Genomic DNA, 18597 nt, shown 5'->3' on the forward strand with positions numbered 1-18597 from the left:
ATATTCCACCCTGCCTGATAAATGGGCCCCTATGTCTTTTCTACTATATGTCTATCTTGCTTTATGTGAGTGGACCAATTGATACTTCCCTCCGTATCCACGACAGTCATAGTGAGGGGCGCCCAAATCTATGTTTGCTTACCAGAAAAAAAATAGGCTCAGGCCGGCCCTCGGCTCAGGGTATATGGTCATGTGGGGAGAGGAGGAGGCTTTAGTATGTGCCATGCTGGGGGGAAGGGGAGAGGAGACTTTATTCCGTTGGGACCCAGAAAAGGTCAGGTGTGACCTCGATTTTTGTGAGTGAGGGGTCCCAGGGACCCACTATTGACGTCATCAACCCAACTCCGCTACACGTCACATGCAGCGCGTCCATCAATGGGTCACTGCGTCCACCCACCCATTACCATGTCAATCCGACAACAAAAGTTTGAAAACAATGGCGCCTGACATAAATTTGCAGGTACAAAAATCTACGTAAGCAATAACAAATGACATACACATAGTGACAGTGGAATACATAGTGGCTATATTACTTTATAAAATTGCATTATTATTGATCATATTTATGCATTATTATTGATCATATACCGGCATCATTGTGCAGAGGCAATCACCAATTAAAACTATTGAGGTGTGAAGCTATGTGGATTCAAAGCCTGGGAACATTAGCAACAGGTGGTTTGAATGAATCCCCTGGCCCACACTGTTTTTTTTATAAAGTAATATACTGTAGCCACTATGTATTCTGCTGTCACTATGTGAACGTAATTTGTTATTGTATATGTAGATTTTTGAGTCTGTATATTTACGGTATATGTCAAGTTCCATTGTTTTTAAACTTTTGTTGTCGGGTCGTCATGGTAATGGATAGCCGGACAGCGGGCGTGGCGATGCATTAATGGACACGCTGCATGTGACGTGTAGTCACAGCAGCGGAGTCGGGTTGATGACATCATGATGCTGCGCCACCGTGTGTGCCCGGGAACCAGCGTCTGGATGCACTGGGAGTTGGTATGTATATAAACCTGTATTGTTTTATTGTATGTTTGTGTCCTGAGGAAGAAGCATATTAAAAGATTAAAAGTCGCTTTGAAAAGTTGAAACCAAATTACTGTACTTTGGCTGATTTATTTTGAGTGCCGCCTTCAGAAAACAGTATATATATACATATATATATATATATATATGCGATGCGGCGGAACTCAGGACTTGGTAAAAAAAAAATCAAGCAAACTGCGTCTGAGGTTCAACGTTTCAATGCTTTCACATTTTTTTCTGTTCTTGATAAAAACGCGAAAGCGTTGAAAGGTTGAACCTCAGACGCAGTTTGCTTGATTCTTTTTCCAAGTCCTGAGTGCCGCCGCATCGCACGTATATATTGCTGCTGCCACGTATATATTGCCACTGCCTGGATGCAGAGGACAGTTCGAAAGGCACCAGGCGAGTTTTCCCGTTATCCGGAGTGCCGGGGACCTATGCCCTCTTGTATATATATATGGTGAAAGACCATCACTCCTTGCCTCTCTGGGTGGAATAATGGTAGCCTGCCTGGGTGCCTTCCCGCGGGTCCTGTTGCTGGTGCACGCCAATATGCAGGAATAAACAAGGGAGTGTGTGTCCCGAAACGATGTAGACCGCAAATTAAAGTTTTTTCACATTTAAAAGACCCGGAGTGACGCCCTTGTTTATTCCTGTGTGTGTGTGTGTGTGTGTGTGTGTGTGTATGTATATATATATATGTATATATATATATATATATATATATATATATATATATATATAAGGTAGCGGCACTCAACTCCAGACAGGTAGCAAAAGCTATAAACAGGCAGTGCCTTACAAGAAGTAGGAGCTATGTCCCAAATCGCAATATGGTCCGGTCGGCGGCACTCAGCCAAGGAAGAGGTCCCACTAATGGTATGATATACCTTTAGTGGGACCTCTTCCTTGGCTGAGTGCCGCCGACAGGTATATATATACATATATATATATATATATATATATAAAATACGAGTAGGACTATAAATAGTTGAATGTTTTATAGACCGTATTAAAGGTACTTTCAGTCCATCTTTTCAAGGTGCCTTTATGAGTGAAGTCCTGCTGATCTGGGCAGGCATCCTGCAGTTTTTAGATATTTCAGCAATGACCCTGTCATACACTTCTCTGGATCATGCACTTCCCCTGTCAAAGCAGTTTATAATCAAATGTGTAAACACTATCCTTACAGAAAGTAGTAATCTGAAAGCATGAACAGTCCGGTTATTGTTCCACTGCCCCCAAAGCTATAATGCGTTCCATACTACTTAACCTCAACAATGGTTGCATGCTGCTTATGTAGTAAAGAGGTTAAATAATTATGGAAGTTGATGCTTTGGCGACTCGGGGAGGGGACAAAATGACCTCCTGTTGTAATCACTACACATAATGCACTAATGCAATTAAGGGATCGGAAGCAGTGGGTCACCGAGGGCACACTAACCCAGCTCTGACATTACTCACAATATGGTCATCAGCAGGTGGAACATACAGGAACTGAGACACTACAACATGTTTTCTGCCTGCAATTTCTTATGCACCTCCAATGCATCATTCACAAATATACAGTAGTAGTGAACTCATTGAAAACAGAGGAAACCTAATTCAACCAATACTGTACTTTGTATGTACATACTGTACAATCTACTGCATTGGTAACAAGTGTTAAACAGGAAAACTTGCAGCAGTTTAAGATTGTAATCAAATATATGTAACACCTGAAAACCACATAAGAAGCAGGATGAATGATATCTTATGGGCTGCATTCTAAAAAACTGCATTTTTTTGTTTGTTTAGAAAATACTGTAGAAGAGCTGATTTCTCGTGCTACCCCTACAATGGCAAAAGTACAACGTACAGTGTGTACAGCATGTGGAAACTGCATTAAACAATGCATCACTAAAACACACCTACAGTAAAGTGCACATTGGGATCATGGACAAACCCATGCCCCTACTTGTCCTGTCCATAATGCACTTTCCATTCAATTCTTAACTTGTGATTGGCACTAAGAAGTCAGAACCGGTGTGAGCAGCCCTTTAGGTGCCCATGTCCCAAGCTGTGGTAATGTACAAACACACGTGCCCTCAATGATTCTGTATGGCAAGTGCCCATGCTCCCTGCCACAATAATGCAATTACCAATACAGGTTCCCTTACTGGGAATGTATGGCAGGTGCCAGGGCAGGCAGAGGGCATCAGCTATCATTCATTCACAGATGTAGCACCGTGGCCGCCAGTGAGTCTGGCACAATCTGCTCTCAATGATGATGTTATCAATGATATACATTATATTATATATACACATATATATATTATATATATACATATATATACACACACACACACACACAAACAAACACATGACAGATTATGCTGAATAGATAGATACAGTATATATACTGTATCTATACAGATATATATTCTGTATCTATACACACACACACACACACATAAACGCACACATACATGCAAATTAAACTGTCAACGGAGGAGAGAACAGAACCTCTTCTAAAATTAGGAAAAAAGTTCCGCCACGCCACCCAGTATGTCCCACGCACGTGGGGCGGGAGTGTCCGGCGGTGACAACAGCAGCAGCAGCAGGATGAGTGTCACTAACAGGTAGCAGCCACGCGTGTCCCATCACAGACAGCCGCCCGGCGCGGGTTGCACACAGCAGGCGGTCAGACCTGCAGATATCAGAAACTTGCCCTCGCCAAGGGATAAGCTGAGTGAGGATGAGATGCCCCTGGGTACCACACACACAAACATGTCCGCTGCCAGCAGAGACTGCCACCCCGTGCCCGGGCTTACCTTGCACAGCGCCTCTCACAGCAGCAGCCGGGTACGGGCGGAGAGGGAGAGCGGCGGCGGGCAGAGCGCACCAGCAGCAGCACCAGTGACAGCAGCAGCAGCATGAGAGACACAAGCGCCGCGCTCTGCAGCAGCAGCTCCCCCCTCCCGCGCACAGGGAAGACCCGGGGAGGCAGCGCATGTGCAGAGGTCCCTTGCCCCGGCTACTGCCACCTGCCCGGCCGGGCACCAGCCGGGGGTGACATTTCTATACTAGCTCTGTGACGCTATCTTACTGCGCTCCTGGCGCTGTGCCTTTGCCAGTACACATGTCTGTACAGAGAGAGATGTGCTTGTAAGGGACGCCACTTACTATACTTGTCTTGCAAATTTTACACATGCACACAGAGCGCAGTCCTGCGGCTGCTTATATCCATGTGTCATTCATATACAATATATTCGTATACAAAACATTCAGTACTATTATTAGATACTGTACAACATTATGGGACGTATGTAACCTTGGTAGTACAGCATTAGCGTGATACACATTTACCCTGTCGCAGCTGAGCATCCATCTAATTCTTTGGGGCAGATGTATTAAGCCTTATCAAGAGATAAATGCAAGGGTGATAAAGGGGGAGATTCTCTAAAACAGAAATGCGGTAAAAACCCGTTATCAGGCTTTTTACCGCATTTATGTATGCTCTCTGGCCCCTCCGCAGTGGCAGCGCTGCAGAGGGAATCGCCAGCAAAAGCTGGCGATTCCATGCAGAAACCTAAGGTGACGCTGCGGCACTCCCGTGAGACAGACGATCAGTGCCCGTTGGGGAGAGGGGGGGGGGGGCAGGGGGGTCGCCTTGAAAGACCTATCAAAGGTCTTTCATTCCTCACAGTTACTGCATTTTCACCAGTTTGTGGGGTGAGAGAAAATAAAAATGTGTATGTATATGTATATATAGAGAGAGTTTGTATATATATATAGTTGAAGCAGCACTCCAGAGGACTAATAGTGGGTACACATTGGAATCTAATCAAATATTATGCAAAATGCATTTGATTTGACTATATATTACAGATCTGTACTATGTAGTCTTGCCTGACAAGACTATTTTTCCCGTTGATTGACACTACACGGGAGAACGCATTGGATTCGAATCTGCATCGAATGTAAAAAAAAAAAACATTCGATGACCATTCGATTTTCTATTTGATTTTGCTTCTATAAGTAAAATCGAATAGAAAAATAGTGCACATCTCACCGTGTGTACCCTCTATAAGTCAACACGGCAACGACTGGCTCTTTAGTTTGGCTTTACATTACTTTTTCAAGGACCATTGGCAGGCCCGAAACACGTTGGAGGGTGTGATGTATCCCTGACATTGTTGTTGAGACTCTGCCAATTTCACTCTGGCACTCTTCCTTGTCTCTACTGTCAGAAACCTATTTTTTGTTATTTTTATATTTTTATTCTATATTCCTGATACATTGTACAATGTATCAGCCTCTACAATTTCTGTGTAAACATTGTGATCACAAGCCATAGGGCACCCCAAAACTAGGAAAGGTGAGTGCCGATGTTTAGTATATATTTGCACTTCCTGGAATGTATGGTTTTTGGAATAATTTGGATAACGGATTTTTGGATAAGGGATACTCAACCTGTATTACCACACCACTTCAATGGTAAATTGCCTGGTTAATTCATCTTTTAAAGCATTTGTGCAAATAACTGAGATATTAATTAACACGTAAAAACTGCAGCCCAATAAAGCTGGCCATATACTGTACACTTATGCAATTTTGGCCATTTTCACACAATTCCGATGGATTTGTTTGCCTTTTATGCACTTTTTAAAATCAGGGTTACCTTAAGAAGTTACAGAAACTCCCTCTACTATTGGCAGGAGTTGTAGGACCAAAGTAATGGGTCACATTAAGTATAAATCCAGTTTTATCCATGATTTCAGAATCATCTTTCCAGGTCTGTGGATGGGTGTGTTCAGTATGGGAATGTCTCATTGTGGTATGGTTAATACATTCCGTTGAATAAACTGATATGTGCAAATAGCAATTATATGTTGTACATCATCCATAGTGTAGCAAATACATTTACAACAATGACTACAAAATCATCTTATTACCAGTTGTAGTATAGTAATTAGAGAAGTTTAAATCTTTATAACTATTAATCAATATAACTTTTACCGGATAAAGGTGCATACACTCTGGGGTTTGCACAGTGATGATCGCTGAAATCGGTGGATTTTAAATCACTCAGTGCACACACACTGAGCGATTTACCACTAGCCCAGCGATTCAGTCAGCACAATGTAGACCTTTATCTGCATTGTCAGTTACTGCCTATGTTTCAAGTGTGCATTGTTCACTGCATGCTGAAGAAATACAAATGAATTGACCATTAGAATTAATCATTGTGTGAATTGATTGATTGCAAGTAGATGGGATTGTAATTTTTTGTTGTTGTTGTTGTTGGTTATAATATAATTTTTGTCAAGAATAATTGATGCTTGCCCAGTGAATAATGTCATTTGACCATGCTCAATATTGTGAATCTGTTCCATACAGTATGAATAGGGCTCCTAAGGATGCTGTTATACCTGATAAATATCTTCTGCTGACATCCACAGTATTGGACAAAGCCTCCTCTATCTATTACAAACAAGATGTCAGCCTCCATAGATTTAAAACAGTAAATAGCAGCATTGACTTCTTAACAGTGACTTTCATCCTAGCAGTGCAATGATTATAAATATCCAGTTATTCTTTCACATTATATATTCTCAGCAGAGGACTAAACATCTAAGCCAAAGTGTCAGAATTTCATGGGATAAATGGCAACCATTTATTGCATAAAATACATGTTTGCATCATGTAGCATACAAATATGCAGTTTGGCCAGCATATAGCAGTGCTCTTTAATAAGTACATTAGTGTGTGTGTGTGTGTGTGTGTGTGTGTGTGTGTGTGTGTGTGTGTGTGTGTGTGTGTGTGTGTGTGTGTATATATATATATATATATTGGATAGCCCAAGAATGGTCCACATGGATGAATATTACAGCTGCATAACCATAATTAGTATTTTTAACTGTCAGTCGCCAGGTTGTTAACTAGTGTGGCTGCCATATAGTTTAATCCACCATGGAGTCTCATCAGTTCCACCACATGTTTGGTCCATAGTCAAACATTCTCTGTGTTCACATTCTTTTTCCATCACTATTTTTCAAGCCTCGTGCCACCCACCCTATTTCTTTTGAGCCACATGCCTCCCACTCCATGTCTCTCCAGCATTATGTCCTCCCAATGTCTATACAACCTTATGCTCCCCCTGTGTACCAACCAGCCTCATGTCCCCCACGCAGGGCAGCCGAGAGGTTTGCCGGGCCCCGGTAAAATTTTGGGGACGTGGCCTACTCGTGGAAGGTGTGGCTCCCCTCTCGGCTGCCCTGTCCCATGTCTCTTCAGCCTCATGTCCCTCCTGTGTCTATAAAGCCTCATGCCACTCATGTCTTTCTAGCCTTATGCCCCATTATTTTCATTTTTGTTCCCCATCTATCTCTTTCACACTCCCTCATCTCTCACTTTCCTGTTCCTTTCCCCCATCTTCCTCTCATTTCTGTCTCCCATGTGTCTCTGTTCTCTGTCCATATTACCCCTGTTAGGTAAAATAAGGGATTTATGGGGTTTAAGGAGTAATGGGAGTGCACCAGCTCTTAGTGCTGTCTATCTTATTTTCATCTCTGCCCCTCTTTTACTCTCTCTCTCATCTCTGTCCCCACCCTCCTCTCTCATTTTCTTTCATCTCTGCTTGCCTTTTTGTCTTTCATCTTCACCCCCACCCCACACTCTCTTTTATTCAGCAATTAATGTCTTCCCCCTCTTTCTGTATTTTTAGTCCCTCTTCTCTCCTTTTTCCCATCTTTCTTATCTCTATTAACCCACATCCCCATTGTGATGTGCAGGTACCCATAATTAAGGAGGCAGAAGTGTGGGTATGTATGGACAGGGGGAGGGGGTGGAGTGGCTTGAGGGACACAGGCTTTGTAGTAGTGAGACTTTGGCTGTCTCTAGCAGGCAGCCAGGGAGAGCTGTAGAGCTGAGGGGAACGTAAGAGTTGGGATCCCTATCTGCAGCTCTCTATGCTGGCTTAGGTAGTCAGTAGAAGCATTATCACCAAAGAAGTTTCTGTCAATCCCTCCAGTTGGTGTTCCCTCACAAACTTGGACATGTCCAGGTAGACCCATGGAGTAGTCCAGTTGTAAGGGATGGAGCTGTTCCACTTTTCCCATTTAAGGGTCCTCCACATTGGAAGGAGGAAGAAGCGGGACATGGAGTTCCCCGCAGTGCCAGTATAATTGTCAATAAGAGTTCTGCGTATACAGTTACATGCAGAGAAGGCTCTCAGCATAGTTGTAATGTCTGGAATGCCTTTGCCGCCTTTGAGGGGAACTTTGTACATACCAATCTGCTTTACTCTGTCCATTTTGGAGCCCCAGATGAAGTGGAAAATGGCCCGTGTGATGGCTTTGCAGACCGTGGCCAGGCCTGGGCAGTGTACTGAAGAACGGGAAGAATCTCATTAAGCAGCACAAGTGTTTTCCCTTCGATGGTAAGGTCTCTGAGACTCCACAGTCTGAGTTTTTAGAGCATCGTAGCCAATCTTTCATCCCAGCACTTCAGGGCCTCTCCCCCAAACCAGACACCAAGGATCTTGACGAGGTCTAGCTTTACCATGAATGGAAATGGGATGGAGGATGACAGGTGCCACTTTCTGAAAAGCATAGCCTCTGACTTGCCAAGGTTGATCCTTGCTCCTGAAGCAGGGCCGAAGTCTTCGCAGGTCTGAACAAGGGCCGTCACCGATCTCTGGTATGCACAGAACACAGTGATGTCATCCATGTACAGCGAACACTTGGCCTCTGGGTGGTCTGGACCCAGTGCTGTGGTCCCTCTGATCTCTGGATTTTGTCTGATGGATACAGCGAAGAGCTCTATAACACAAACAAAAAGAAGAGGTGAAAAAGGGCAGCCTTGTCTGACCCCAGACAGTACTGAGAAGGGGTCAGTCTTCCAACCGTTCACCAACATGGAGCTGTAAATGTCAAGGTACATCAGGTTAACATAAGAACAGAATAGCTCACCAGGACCAAATTTACACAGTACCTTGCCCATCAGCTCATGGGAGACACGGTCAAAGGCCTTTTCCTGATCAAGACTGATCAGGGCCGTGCGCACATTATGGTCCTTCACGTAATGGACTGTGTCTCCGAGGAGGGCAAGGCTGTCTGTGATTCTACGGCCGGGAATGGCGCAGGTTTGGTCTGGATGAACGATCTGCCCAATGACAGGCTTCAGCCGGTTGGCCAGTACCTTGTCGTGGATCTTTTAGTCCACATTCACGAGAGAGATGGGACGCCAATTTTTCAGGTCACATCTCTCCCTCTACTCTTATACAAGATCGTGATCATTCCTTCCGTCAGCGAAGGAGGCATTTTGCCCTCCACCACCATCTACTCGCACAGCTCGAGCAGGTCTGGGCCAATGAGGTACCACTGCGCAACATAAAGCTCTTCTGGAAGACCATCACTACCCAGAGTCCTACCTTACATAAAGGATTTAGCGGCAGAGAGCACCTCCTCCAGCGTCAAGGGAGCGTCCATGACTGATTTACCTGCAGGTTCAATAGAGTTAGTGATGCCTGACAGGAACTTATCCGCCTCATCGGTGTCTGTAGTCTTAGGGGAGTAGAGGTCGCTGTAGTAGTCGCGAACGACCTTCATCATGCCCTCCTTCTTCTGTCTGGGGATGCCATTCTCATCACGCAGCTCGGGGCATATGGCCAGAGTGGATTTTTCTGAAAAAGAAAGAAGAACATTTCTCACCCTTCTCCAGATTCTCCACCTTGGATTGGAAGACGATACTCCTCCTCAAAGTGCCTTTTCAGGCTATTTTTGGTCTCGTCCAGGTCATCCTTCACGTCCCAGCCGCATCGCTAGAGGTCCACCAGGGACTGGAGCTCACGCTGCAGTTTTCTGAGGTACCTCCTATGGTCGCATGCCTGGATACGCCCTTTGACCTGAAAGAAACTGTGAATGTTAGACTTGGCATATTCCCACCATTTAGACATACAGTCAAAATAACATTTGTCATTCTTCCATGTGATGTAGGCATCCTTAAGCTCTGTACTTCCTCCCTTTCCAGTAGGGCACAGTTCAACTTCCAGGAGCCTGGACTAGATGGAAAACCATGGCCCAGAACCCCTTGGAAGAGAATGGCCCTGTGGTCAGAGAAGAAGCAGGGAACCATAGAATGCCTCACCAGCTGCACTGCCCGGGATGTGAACACAAAGTCAATGTGGGAACGCACAAAACCATCGGGGTAGCTCCACGTGAAATTCACTGAGACAGCACCCATGGAGCCCACAGCGTCCCACAGTGATGCTTCGGCCACTATTTCCCTGAGCAGGTTGGACGTGATATCCAGCTTCGCAGAGTTGCAGGTGCTTCGACCATCCCCTTCAGTTGAAGTCCCTGGCCATCACTACCGCGCTGGAGGTGGCTAGCTGGGTCCGCAAGGTCTGGAATAGTTCCAAACGCTCATTCTTAATAGGTGAAGCATACACGCAGATTAGCCTGATAGGCTCACCTGCCCAGGAGCCAAGGAGCCATCTACGACAAGTAGCCTGCCGCAGACAAACTCCTGAACAGAATCTAACGTGAAGAGGCTCCCCCTATTAAGAATGGCTACCCCTGCAGATTTACACTCACCTCCACCGGACCAGTAGGACGGACCATGGGACCGCTGCCAGGCCAGGTGCTTGCAATACCTGGAGAAAGGGAGAGAGCATTCCTGCAACATATACACATCACATTTCTGAATGTGAAGAAAGGAAAAAAATAGATTGATGTCTGCACTTATCCTTAATACTCCTCACATTAATGGTAAAAAGGTTAAAAGCTACCATTTTTTTAATGAAAAGGTTATGGTTACAGTACGTTTACGTTACCACTCCCATCGGGAGGCGCTTCCTCTGGGTCAGCCACTGGATCTCCCTGCTGGGGTGTCTCGATGGTGTTGAGCAGTTGGTCTATTTTGTTGAGGCTGTCAAGCTCAGGTACCCCACTCTCCTCGAAGACCTCTGCATATGCCTCCATCTCCTCCTTGAGGGCGAGGGAGTCCTGGTCTGGCTCGACCGATTCAACTGCCGCTTTCTTGGAAGATTCTGGGTTAGCAGCTGGGATGTCCAACTCCTTCCTCTTCCTTCTCGGCTGTACATTTCCTGTGGGGTCAAGAGGTTGATACTCTTCCTCGGAGAGGAGAGGGACAGGGAGGGGGACAGAGGGGGTGGTGGGAGGAAGGGTGGGTTGGATCACAGGTTGGGAGGATGAGGGAGGAGGGGTGGTGCAATCAGCAGGGATGGGAGTTGCTGTCACAGAGGGATGGAGGGAAGGAGGGTTAGGAATGGTGGGGGAAGGTTTCTTACCGCCTTGCTTTTGCGGGATCGTCTTCCTCTGTACAGGTGTGGGTGGCACCTTGGGAGGGACGACCACACCCGATGCTGCTGCGGCATAGGATCTTGCTCTACTGGGACAATCCTTGTAGACATGATCCACCGAGCCACACAGGTTGCAGGTCTTCTTCGTGGGGCAGTCCTTTGTCTCGTGGCTGGCCATTCAACAAACCCTGCAAGCCAGGACCTTGCATTCCTTCCCAAAGTAGTCCTTTCCGTCGCACTTGCAACAAGTGGGGGGCTGGTCCACGTAGTGGATAAGTCCTGCAGTTCCCCCCAGGTAGATGCATGGTCGGAGGTGCTTGACTCTGTCTGGGCACGAAGTGTCCTTGTGCAGCTTGACAATCACCGACCACTTTCCAGTTCAGAGTCGATTCTCGTAAAGGATGCTTGAGGGGTCCTTTATTATGGTACAGGATCGGCTGAGAAATGTGATCATGTCTTTGACAGGCATGTGTGGGCTTCACATTGAAACCGTCACCCGCCTCTCCTCTCTTTGAATAGGGCAGTTGCCCACAAAGCGAGAGAAAGGGGAATCAGGCTTCGCTGCTTTCACCGCTTCCCAATACCTCGTGCAGATTGCTATGGAGGCAAAGGTGGCGTAGAAGATGCCTCTGAAGAAGGTCTAGATGCTGAGCATTTCAGGTGCAGATAATCCTTGCTCCAGGACCATCTTCTTGCCGAAGTACTCAACCGTCATGTCTGGCACCCGTCCGCCTACCTCCTTTAGCTTCATCACCATGGTCTGCCTCATCCAGGGCTGGAAGGCCTTTGGAGTGTTCCTGGATGGGCACCGTTGGAGGTGTTGCAGAAGGGGCAGTGGAGCTAGGGCCGGCCAATCCGGTCAGACATTTGGCCAGTGACTTTCCCTTCTTCCCGGGCTTCCTCCCAGTGAGGGAGGCCGAAATGGAGGCTGAGGCTGGCACCAGGACTGGAGCAGCTGTGGCCATCCTTCCGGCTTCTCGGGGCAGCCAAAGTTGAGGCGAAGGCTCTTCTTTGGCGTTGAGAGGAGGAGAGTCAGAGGTCACTTCAGAGGGCAGAGCAACACAAGTTTAACCCTCCAAGGAGGCTAGAGAGCAATGCACGGCTTCAGAGGGCAGAGCAAAGCAGGTCTAACCCTCCACGGAGGCTGGGGAGTGGTGGAGGCTTCAGAGGGAAGAGCAGACAAGTCTGACTCCTTGGGCAGCTCAGGAGCGCTGCAAGGCTTTGAGAGGGCATAGCAAACAAGTCTGCCTCTCCAAGGTGGCTAAAGTGCGTTGCAATCCTCTTCAGGCAAAGTCCTCTGCTACTTGCAGTCGGGGCGAAGCGTCTTTTTCCTCGGCGTCAAGAGGAGGAGGGTCGGCAGTCGCTTCAGAGGGCAGAGCAAGTCTGACCCTCAGTCTTCTCCGGCTTCTCCCTCTTCAGCGATGTCTTCTCCTCCTTGTACTCTTGATGTCTTCGCTCTTTCGCTCTTCTCGGCCTGGCAGCAGTAGCCCTGAGAAGGACTGTTGTCGGTCCAAGAAACAAGGAGCAGAGCTGCCTCTCAGAATGAACTGATAAGAACATATTCTACACTTGGGCCTTATTCACTCTTTCTGACAAAATCCTTCTTAGATGGACAAAACCATGTGCACTGCAGGGGGCAGATGTAAAATGTGCAAAGAGAATTAGATTTGTGTGAGTTATTTTGTTTCTGTGCAAGGTAAATACTGATTGCTTTATTTTTACACTGCAATATAGATCTCACTTTGAAGTAAAACCCCACCCAAATCTAATTTGATCTGCACAGTTTACATATGCCCCCCTGCAGTGCACATGTTTTTTTCCATCTAAGAAGGATTTTGTCAGAAAGAGTGAACTAGAATAAGGCCCTTGATCTTAGCCAAAAGACCGAGAAGCGATATGCCTCACCTTTAGTGCACATGGGCCCTTATTCAGAACTGATTGCAGTACAAATTTGTTCTCAAAATGGGCAAAACCATGTGCACTGCAGGTGGGGCAGATGTAACATGTGCAGAGAGAGTTAAATTTGGGTGGGGTGTGTAAATAAAGCAGCCAGTATTTACCCTGCACAGAAACAAAATAACTCAAACAAATCTAACTCTATCTATACATGTTACATCTGCCACACCTGCAGTGCACATGGTTTTGCCCATTTTAAGAACAAATTTGTACTGCAATCAGATCTGAATAAGGGCCTTGGTCTTTCCCATTTTGAGAACAAATTTGTACTGCAATCAGATCTGAATAAGGGCCACAGTGTATATAGGTGATTTAATTAGTACCTGAGTAATTTTGATTTAGCTATCTGTGATGAAGCCTAGATATCAGTAAAATATCACTAGGCACTGATGGTGTCCCTTGAGGACCATAGTTGGGAATGTCTGTACTAATGGTTTGGAGTGTTAGGATACAGCAGTCCTCTAGCCTCCTGAAAGCTAGACTTCACCTTTAGCTGCATGCCTTTCGGTACTTGTGAGTTATCCGGGCTGCCGATTTCTAAATCGGGTCGGATCGGGCACATCGCATCGCATCGCATGCGACCATCGGATGCGATGCGATGCGATGACCCGATTTTTCCATAGGAATCAATGTTAAAATGGACTGAGTCCATTTTAACATGGAATTCAATGGGAAAAAGGGGTCCTTTTCATACCCCTACTATCCAAGTGGGCACGGAGTTGGATATAAACCTGTGGCGAGCGTAGCGAGCCACCGAGCCCGAAGCGTGGCGAGCGTAGCGAGCCCCGCGAGGGGACACAGAATACCGTTCGCTCGCCACGCTTCGGGCTCGGTGGCTCGCTACGCTCGCCACAGGTTTATATCCAACTCCATGCCCACTTGGATAGTAGGGGTATGAAAAGGACCCCTTTTTCCCATTGAATTCCATGTTAAAATGGACTCAGTCCATTTTAACATTGATTCCTATGGAAAAATCGGGTCATCGCATCCGATGGTCGCATGCGATGCGATGCGATATCGCATCGCATCGCATCTGATTGTATGCCTTAACTTAAGGCATACAATCAAAAAATCGGCAGCCCAGATAACTCACAAGTACCTGCCTTTCCTCTGCAAATTAGGTCCGCCCAGTACTCAGATGCCCCCAGGACAAGGTGACTACTGGAGGCTGTGCAAGGGAAGAGAACAGGACTGAAGCCCACAGGGAATGGAACCACACTGAACTGAAATGTGAGTCTGTAATTCAGGTGTTATGCACCACCAGATAATATTGGATTTAAATGCAACAATGAACACAGTCTATGAATACAACAATGCATTGTAGTAAATAATATGGGTGTAATAAATAATAATATATATGAAGAATACAAATGCAACAATGCACAGGGTGTTATAAATGCAGATATAAATGCAACAAGGAGGGGTACAAAGAAACTCCCAAGTATTTTTAAAGCTTTTAAACCTGGGGTAGCCAACCCTAGTCCTCGAGAGCTACCAACAGTGCATGTTTTGCAGGTCTCCTCACAGAATCACAAGTGAGCTAATTAGCTCCATCTGTGTATCTTTTAAAATGTGTCAGTGATTAATGAGTGCAGCTGTGCAGCAGCTAGGTTGTCTGGAAAATGTGAACTGTTGGTAGCTCTCGAGGGCTAGGGTTGGCTACCACTGTTTTAAACTGTCTGCAGTGGACATAAATAGCTGGAACCGCAGCACAACTTGCACAGGCAGAGGATTCAATAGCAGTATAAGGACCAGACCAGATAACTACAAGTGCTATAACCCAGAGGTTCCCAAACGCGGTCCTCAAGGCCCCCCAACAGTACAGGTATTAAATATATCCATGCTTGGCCACAGGTGACTTAATTAGTACCTCAGTCAGTCTGATTTAACCATCTGTGCTGAGCCATGGATATACATAAAACCTGGACCGTTGGGGTGCCTTGAGGACTGCGTTTGGGAACCTCTGCTATAATCTATAACTGTAGGAAAGACAGAGGGCATTATAAAAGACCAACCCCCAATCATAGAGAGAGCAGACAATCAACACCATGAGGTCTAGGTGAGAGGATACACAGCTGCAGCTTTACACCTGCAGCCTTCCAGCAATCTGGACATCTAGTAACCTCAGGAAACCTCCCCTGTCTTTCCCCCAATGGCCAGAAGCTACCGGCTACTTCGGGAGCCAGCCTCCACTGACAAGTAGCTATGCAATCACTCGGAGATACGCTGAGACAGAGCCGTGTCCCAGGAAGCAGCGGCATGGCAACTGTTAACATGGAGGGATGTTGTATCCCTGTAACATACTAGTGTAGTGCATATAAATGCTTCCCTTTAGACTTCTATAGCACTTAATGAAAAGTGTTTTTTTTTTGTATATTTTTTTTAAATAGCAGCTTTCCAGGTTAGCCCTAACCTTTTTTTCAATCATTTTACTGTACAGCAAATAAAGTACAGGTTGAGTATCCATTGTCCAGATATTATCCAGATATTTGTTATCAAAATTATTCCGAAAACCATAGTGCCCGCTGCTATCTATATGATAGCAGGCTGAATGTATGAATGGTCAGCATAGCTGACCTTTCTGCCCAATGCTGGTTTTGGCCCTATCTAAACAGCAGGGACAGTGCTGTCCATGCTGTTAGTCCATGCAAACTTTCTCTTTAAAGTAAATACATGAGGGTAAATGGTTATGGTATATTAAGTCTACACTGTCTAAAACTGCAGTCAAAAAGTCAACAACTATTGGTTGACAGTCAAAAGGTAGACATTGACAAAATGTCGACATAATGTAGGTCAACATGGACAAAATGTCAACAGAATCAAAAGGTCAACAAAGTTCGACATGATTTTTTCATGTTTTTTGGGGGAGTTTATGTCAATATATGTCGACATGGACACCTGCGCTCGGCACACTATTATAATCTAACTCTATGCCCACGTGGATGTCCACCTTTTTCATGTCTACATTTTTCTTATTGACTCTTTTAATGTTGACATTTTGATTGTGTCAATCTTTGTCCAAGTCGACCTATTGTATGTCAACCTTTTGTCCATGTCAACGTTCTCACTAGCAGCTAACAGTTGTCAACCTTTTGACTGTCAACCTAGACACTGTAGACCTAATGACTGGATAGCAAGGTAAATGTATTTAATTAAAGCAATACTGCCTCACAGCACTGAGAGCGATTCCCACCATGACCCTACCTATGTGGGGTTTGTATATTCTCCCTCTGCTTGTGTGGGTTTTCTACGAGTGCTCCAATTCCCTCCCACAACCTAAAAATTTACTGGTAGGTCAATTGGGTCCCAACAAAATTAACTCTATGGTGAAATCCCAACAAAATTAACTCTATGGTGAAAGTGTGTGCGCGTATATATACTAGGCTGCCTAGCGAACAGGACCGGACCACCCACCACCCCACCGCAAATCCCCCTGCGCGCCACCAGTGCCGCCCACATCTCCACGCTAGCATGCAAGGGGATGTACTCAAGAACATATCCCCTCGCATCTGGCCGAAGGGGAGAGAAATCATTTGATGGTCACCGACCATCGAATGATTATACTTCCCTTCAGAAATAAAAGCATTTCCACTGTTGATTGGTGCAAATGGGGCAGGCGCTGATGTCATGTGATGTCAGCCGGCCACCCCGAGCAGGCAACACCACGCCTGTATTCCCAGGGGAATGCTCAGCGTTTTCATGGGGACAGCCACATAAAACACTGGGCGTTCCCCTGGTGCCGTCGCCTGCCATGTGATACTTACCATTTGCACAGAGGGACTGCACATGCACATATATGCACATGCGTACACCCCACCCCACACACACACACCATTGAAAATGCGGACCATTCTCTGTAAAACAATGCAGAATATGTGTGCACTATAAAAATAACTGGTATTAAATAAATAAATGCTTGCTCTGAAACTAAACAAACATACACATTGTTTTGAAAATTGCTTTAATTCAATATATTATACAACGTACAGATTTTTTTTTTTTTTACTAAACCTCAAAACCCAAGGGATGCTTGGCAGTGTTTGGCCCAGTTGGCAAGCATAAGTAAGTGACCAATCATACAACAGAATCGGCTACGTACTAAAATAGGCTGAGGGAAAGAATACAGGCTTGATTAGCTGGAATGGTTTGGCAGCTGTGTCTCCAGCAGGCTAGTCATAGTTGTGGTCCATATGCCTGAGGGACATCCATTAGCAGCTACACAAGCTAAAGGAAGCTCTCTATTAAACTCTCATTGCCGGTCCTTATCTTTAAAAAATAATAATAATAATGGTACAGGTTCTAATTAGGAAATCTTAGCAACAGTATTAAAACAATTGTAAACAAAATCTCATTGATGAAGTGAGAACTATCTCTGGTTTTAAGACCAACGTTCTCCAGTTGCTGCTGCAGTCAGGGCAAGGAATGCGTGCTATGTAAAGAACTGGGATTGTTGCATTGTTAGGTGAACCGAAATCTTTGCAGATAAACAAACCTCTAAAATTGTTTGAGATGTGACAGTTCTAATGAGTTCACACAAGAATTATGTAAACATTATTAAGTGTAATAAACGCTTGTCAGCGGGCAATCCCGTTGAACTGTTTATGAAAGCAACATGAACACTTTATTAATAATGTCTTTTTAACTTTATGCAGAGGGTGTAATAAGCCCTTGGCTTTGCTGCTTGCTCCGATGGAAAATCGTTACATGATAAAAGATGAGCCTGTGCACTGGAGCCACTGTGGTACTGTACTCTCTCATTCATAAACGCTCTGTACTGGAGGAAATAGCAGGAAGCCTGCCAACATTTTCCCATTTAATTATTCTGCTGCCAGATCTTCACTTCTCGTTGCAACTTCCTGAGGCAACATCTGGTGGCTATAAGAACAATAAAGCAAATAAATAAAAAGGCATAAAAAATTAACATCCACGTTAATATTTTTTTACGGTTATTTCAATGAATCATTTGTTAGAATGCAAAGCTGCAGTGTTACGTGCATAATCCGGAGTGGAGGCGCTTATTGTGGTATAAATTGAACAATATTATTATTCTTTAAGTGGATGAAACAGTTTTATTTTCAAAGTATGGTTCAGTCACAAAGGGATATTTACCGAACTCTCTCAACCATCTCAGTTGGATATAAGAAAAAGGACATTTGTTTTTATTTCACCTGGACAAGACACAGGTACTTAAGGTACATCTGGACAGACTGTCTAATTTCAATGGAGCTATTTAGTAAAATAGGAGCATGGGCCCTGATTCTGGTTGACTCTGTAAGTTGCGAAGTTCGCAGCTT

General features: G+C 45.2%; 1 protein-coding gene and 1 long non-coding RNA gene across 12 annotated transcripts in view; one reads left to right on the top strand and one right to left on the bottom strand.

Moving 5' to 3' along the window:
- Positions 1 to 4059, bottom strand: part of RARB (retinoic acid receptor beta) — a 750738-nt gene extending 746679 nt beyond the window's left edge. For 4 of the 9 annotated variants that reach the window (XM_083188722.1, XM_083188726.1, XM_083188720.1 and 1 more), the window contains exon 1: positions 3852 to 4055. The gene's annotated coding sequence lies outside the window, so the exon portion shown is untranslated. Of the gene's footprint in view, positions 1 to 3851 lie in introns of all 9 variants that reach the window. The other 5 variants (XM_083188730.1, XM_083188728.1, XM_083188725.1 and 2 more) reach the window with 4 other exon arrangements.
- On the top strand, positions 907 to 18201 carry LOC146080959 (uncharacterized). Of its 3 annotated transcripts, none has more exons than XR_014475041.1 (3): positions 907 to 1011; positions 14425 to 14533; positions 17956 to 18201. It is a non-coding gene; the product is annotated as an uncharacterized LOC146080959 (long non-coding RNA). The 3 variants fall into 3 exon arrangements; XR_014475040.1 differs by lacking the exon at positions 907 to 1011 and adding an exon at positions 3559 to 3659; XR_014475042.1 differs by lacking the exon at positions 907 to 1011 and adding an exon at positions 3738 to 3769.
- The last annotated feature ends 396 nt before the right edge of the window (positions 18202 to 18597 follow it).

Source organism: Crinia signifera, chromosome 5 (assembly GCF_055691185.1).
Source record: "Crinia signifera chromosome 5, ASM5569118v1, whole genome shotgun sequence".
Lineage (NCBI taxonomy): Eukaryota > Metazoa > Chordata > Amphibia > Anura > Myobatrachidae > Crinia > Crinia signifera.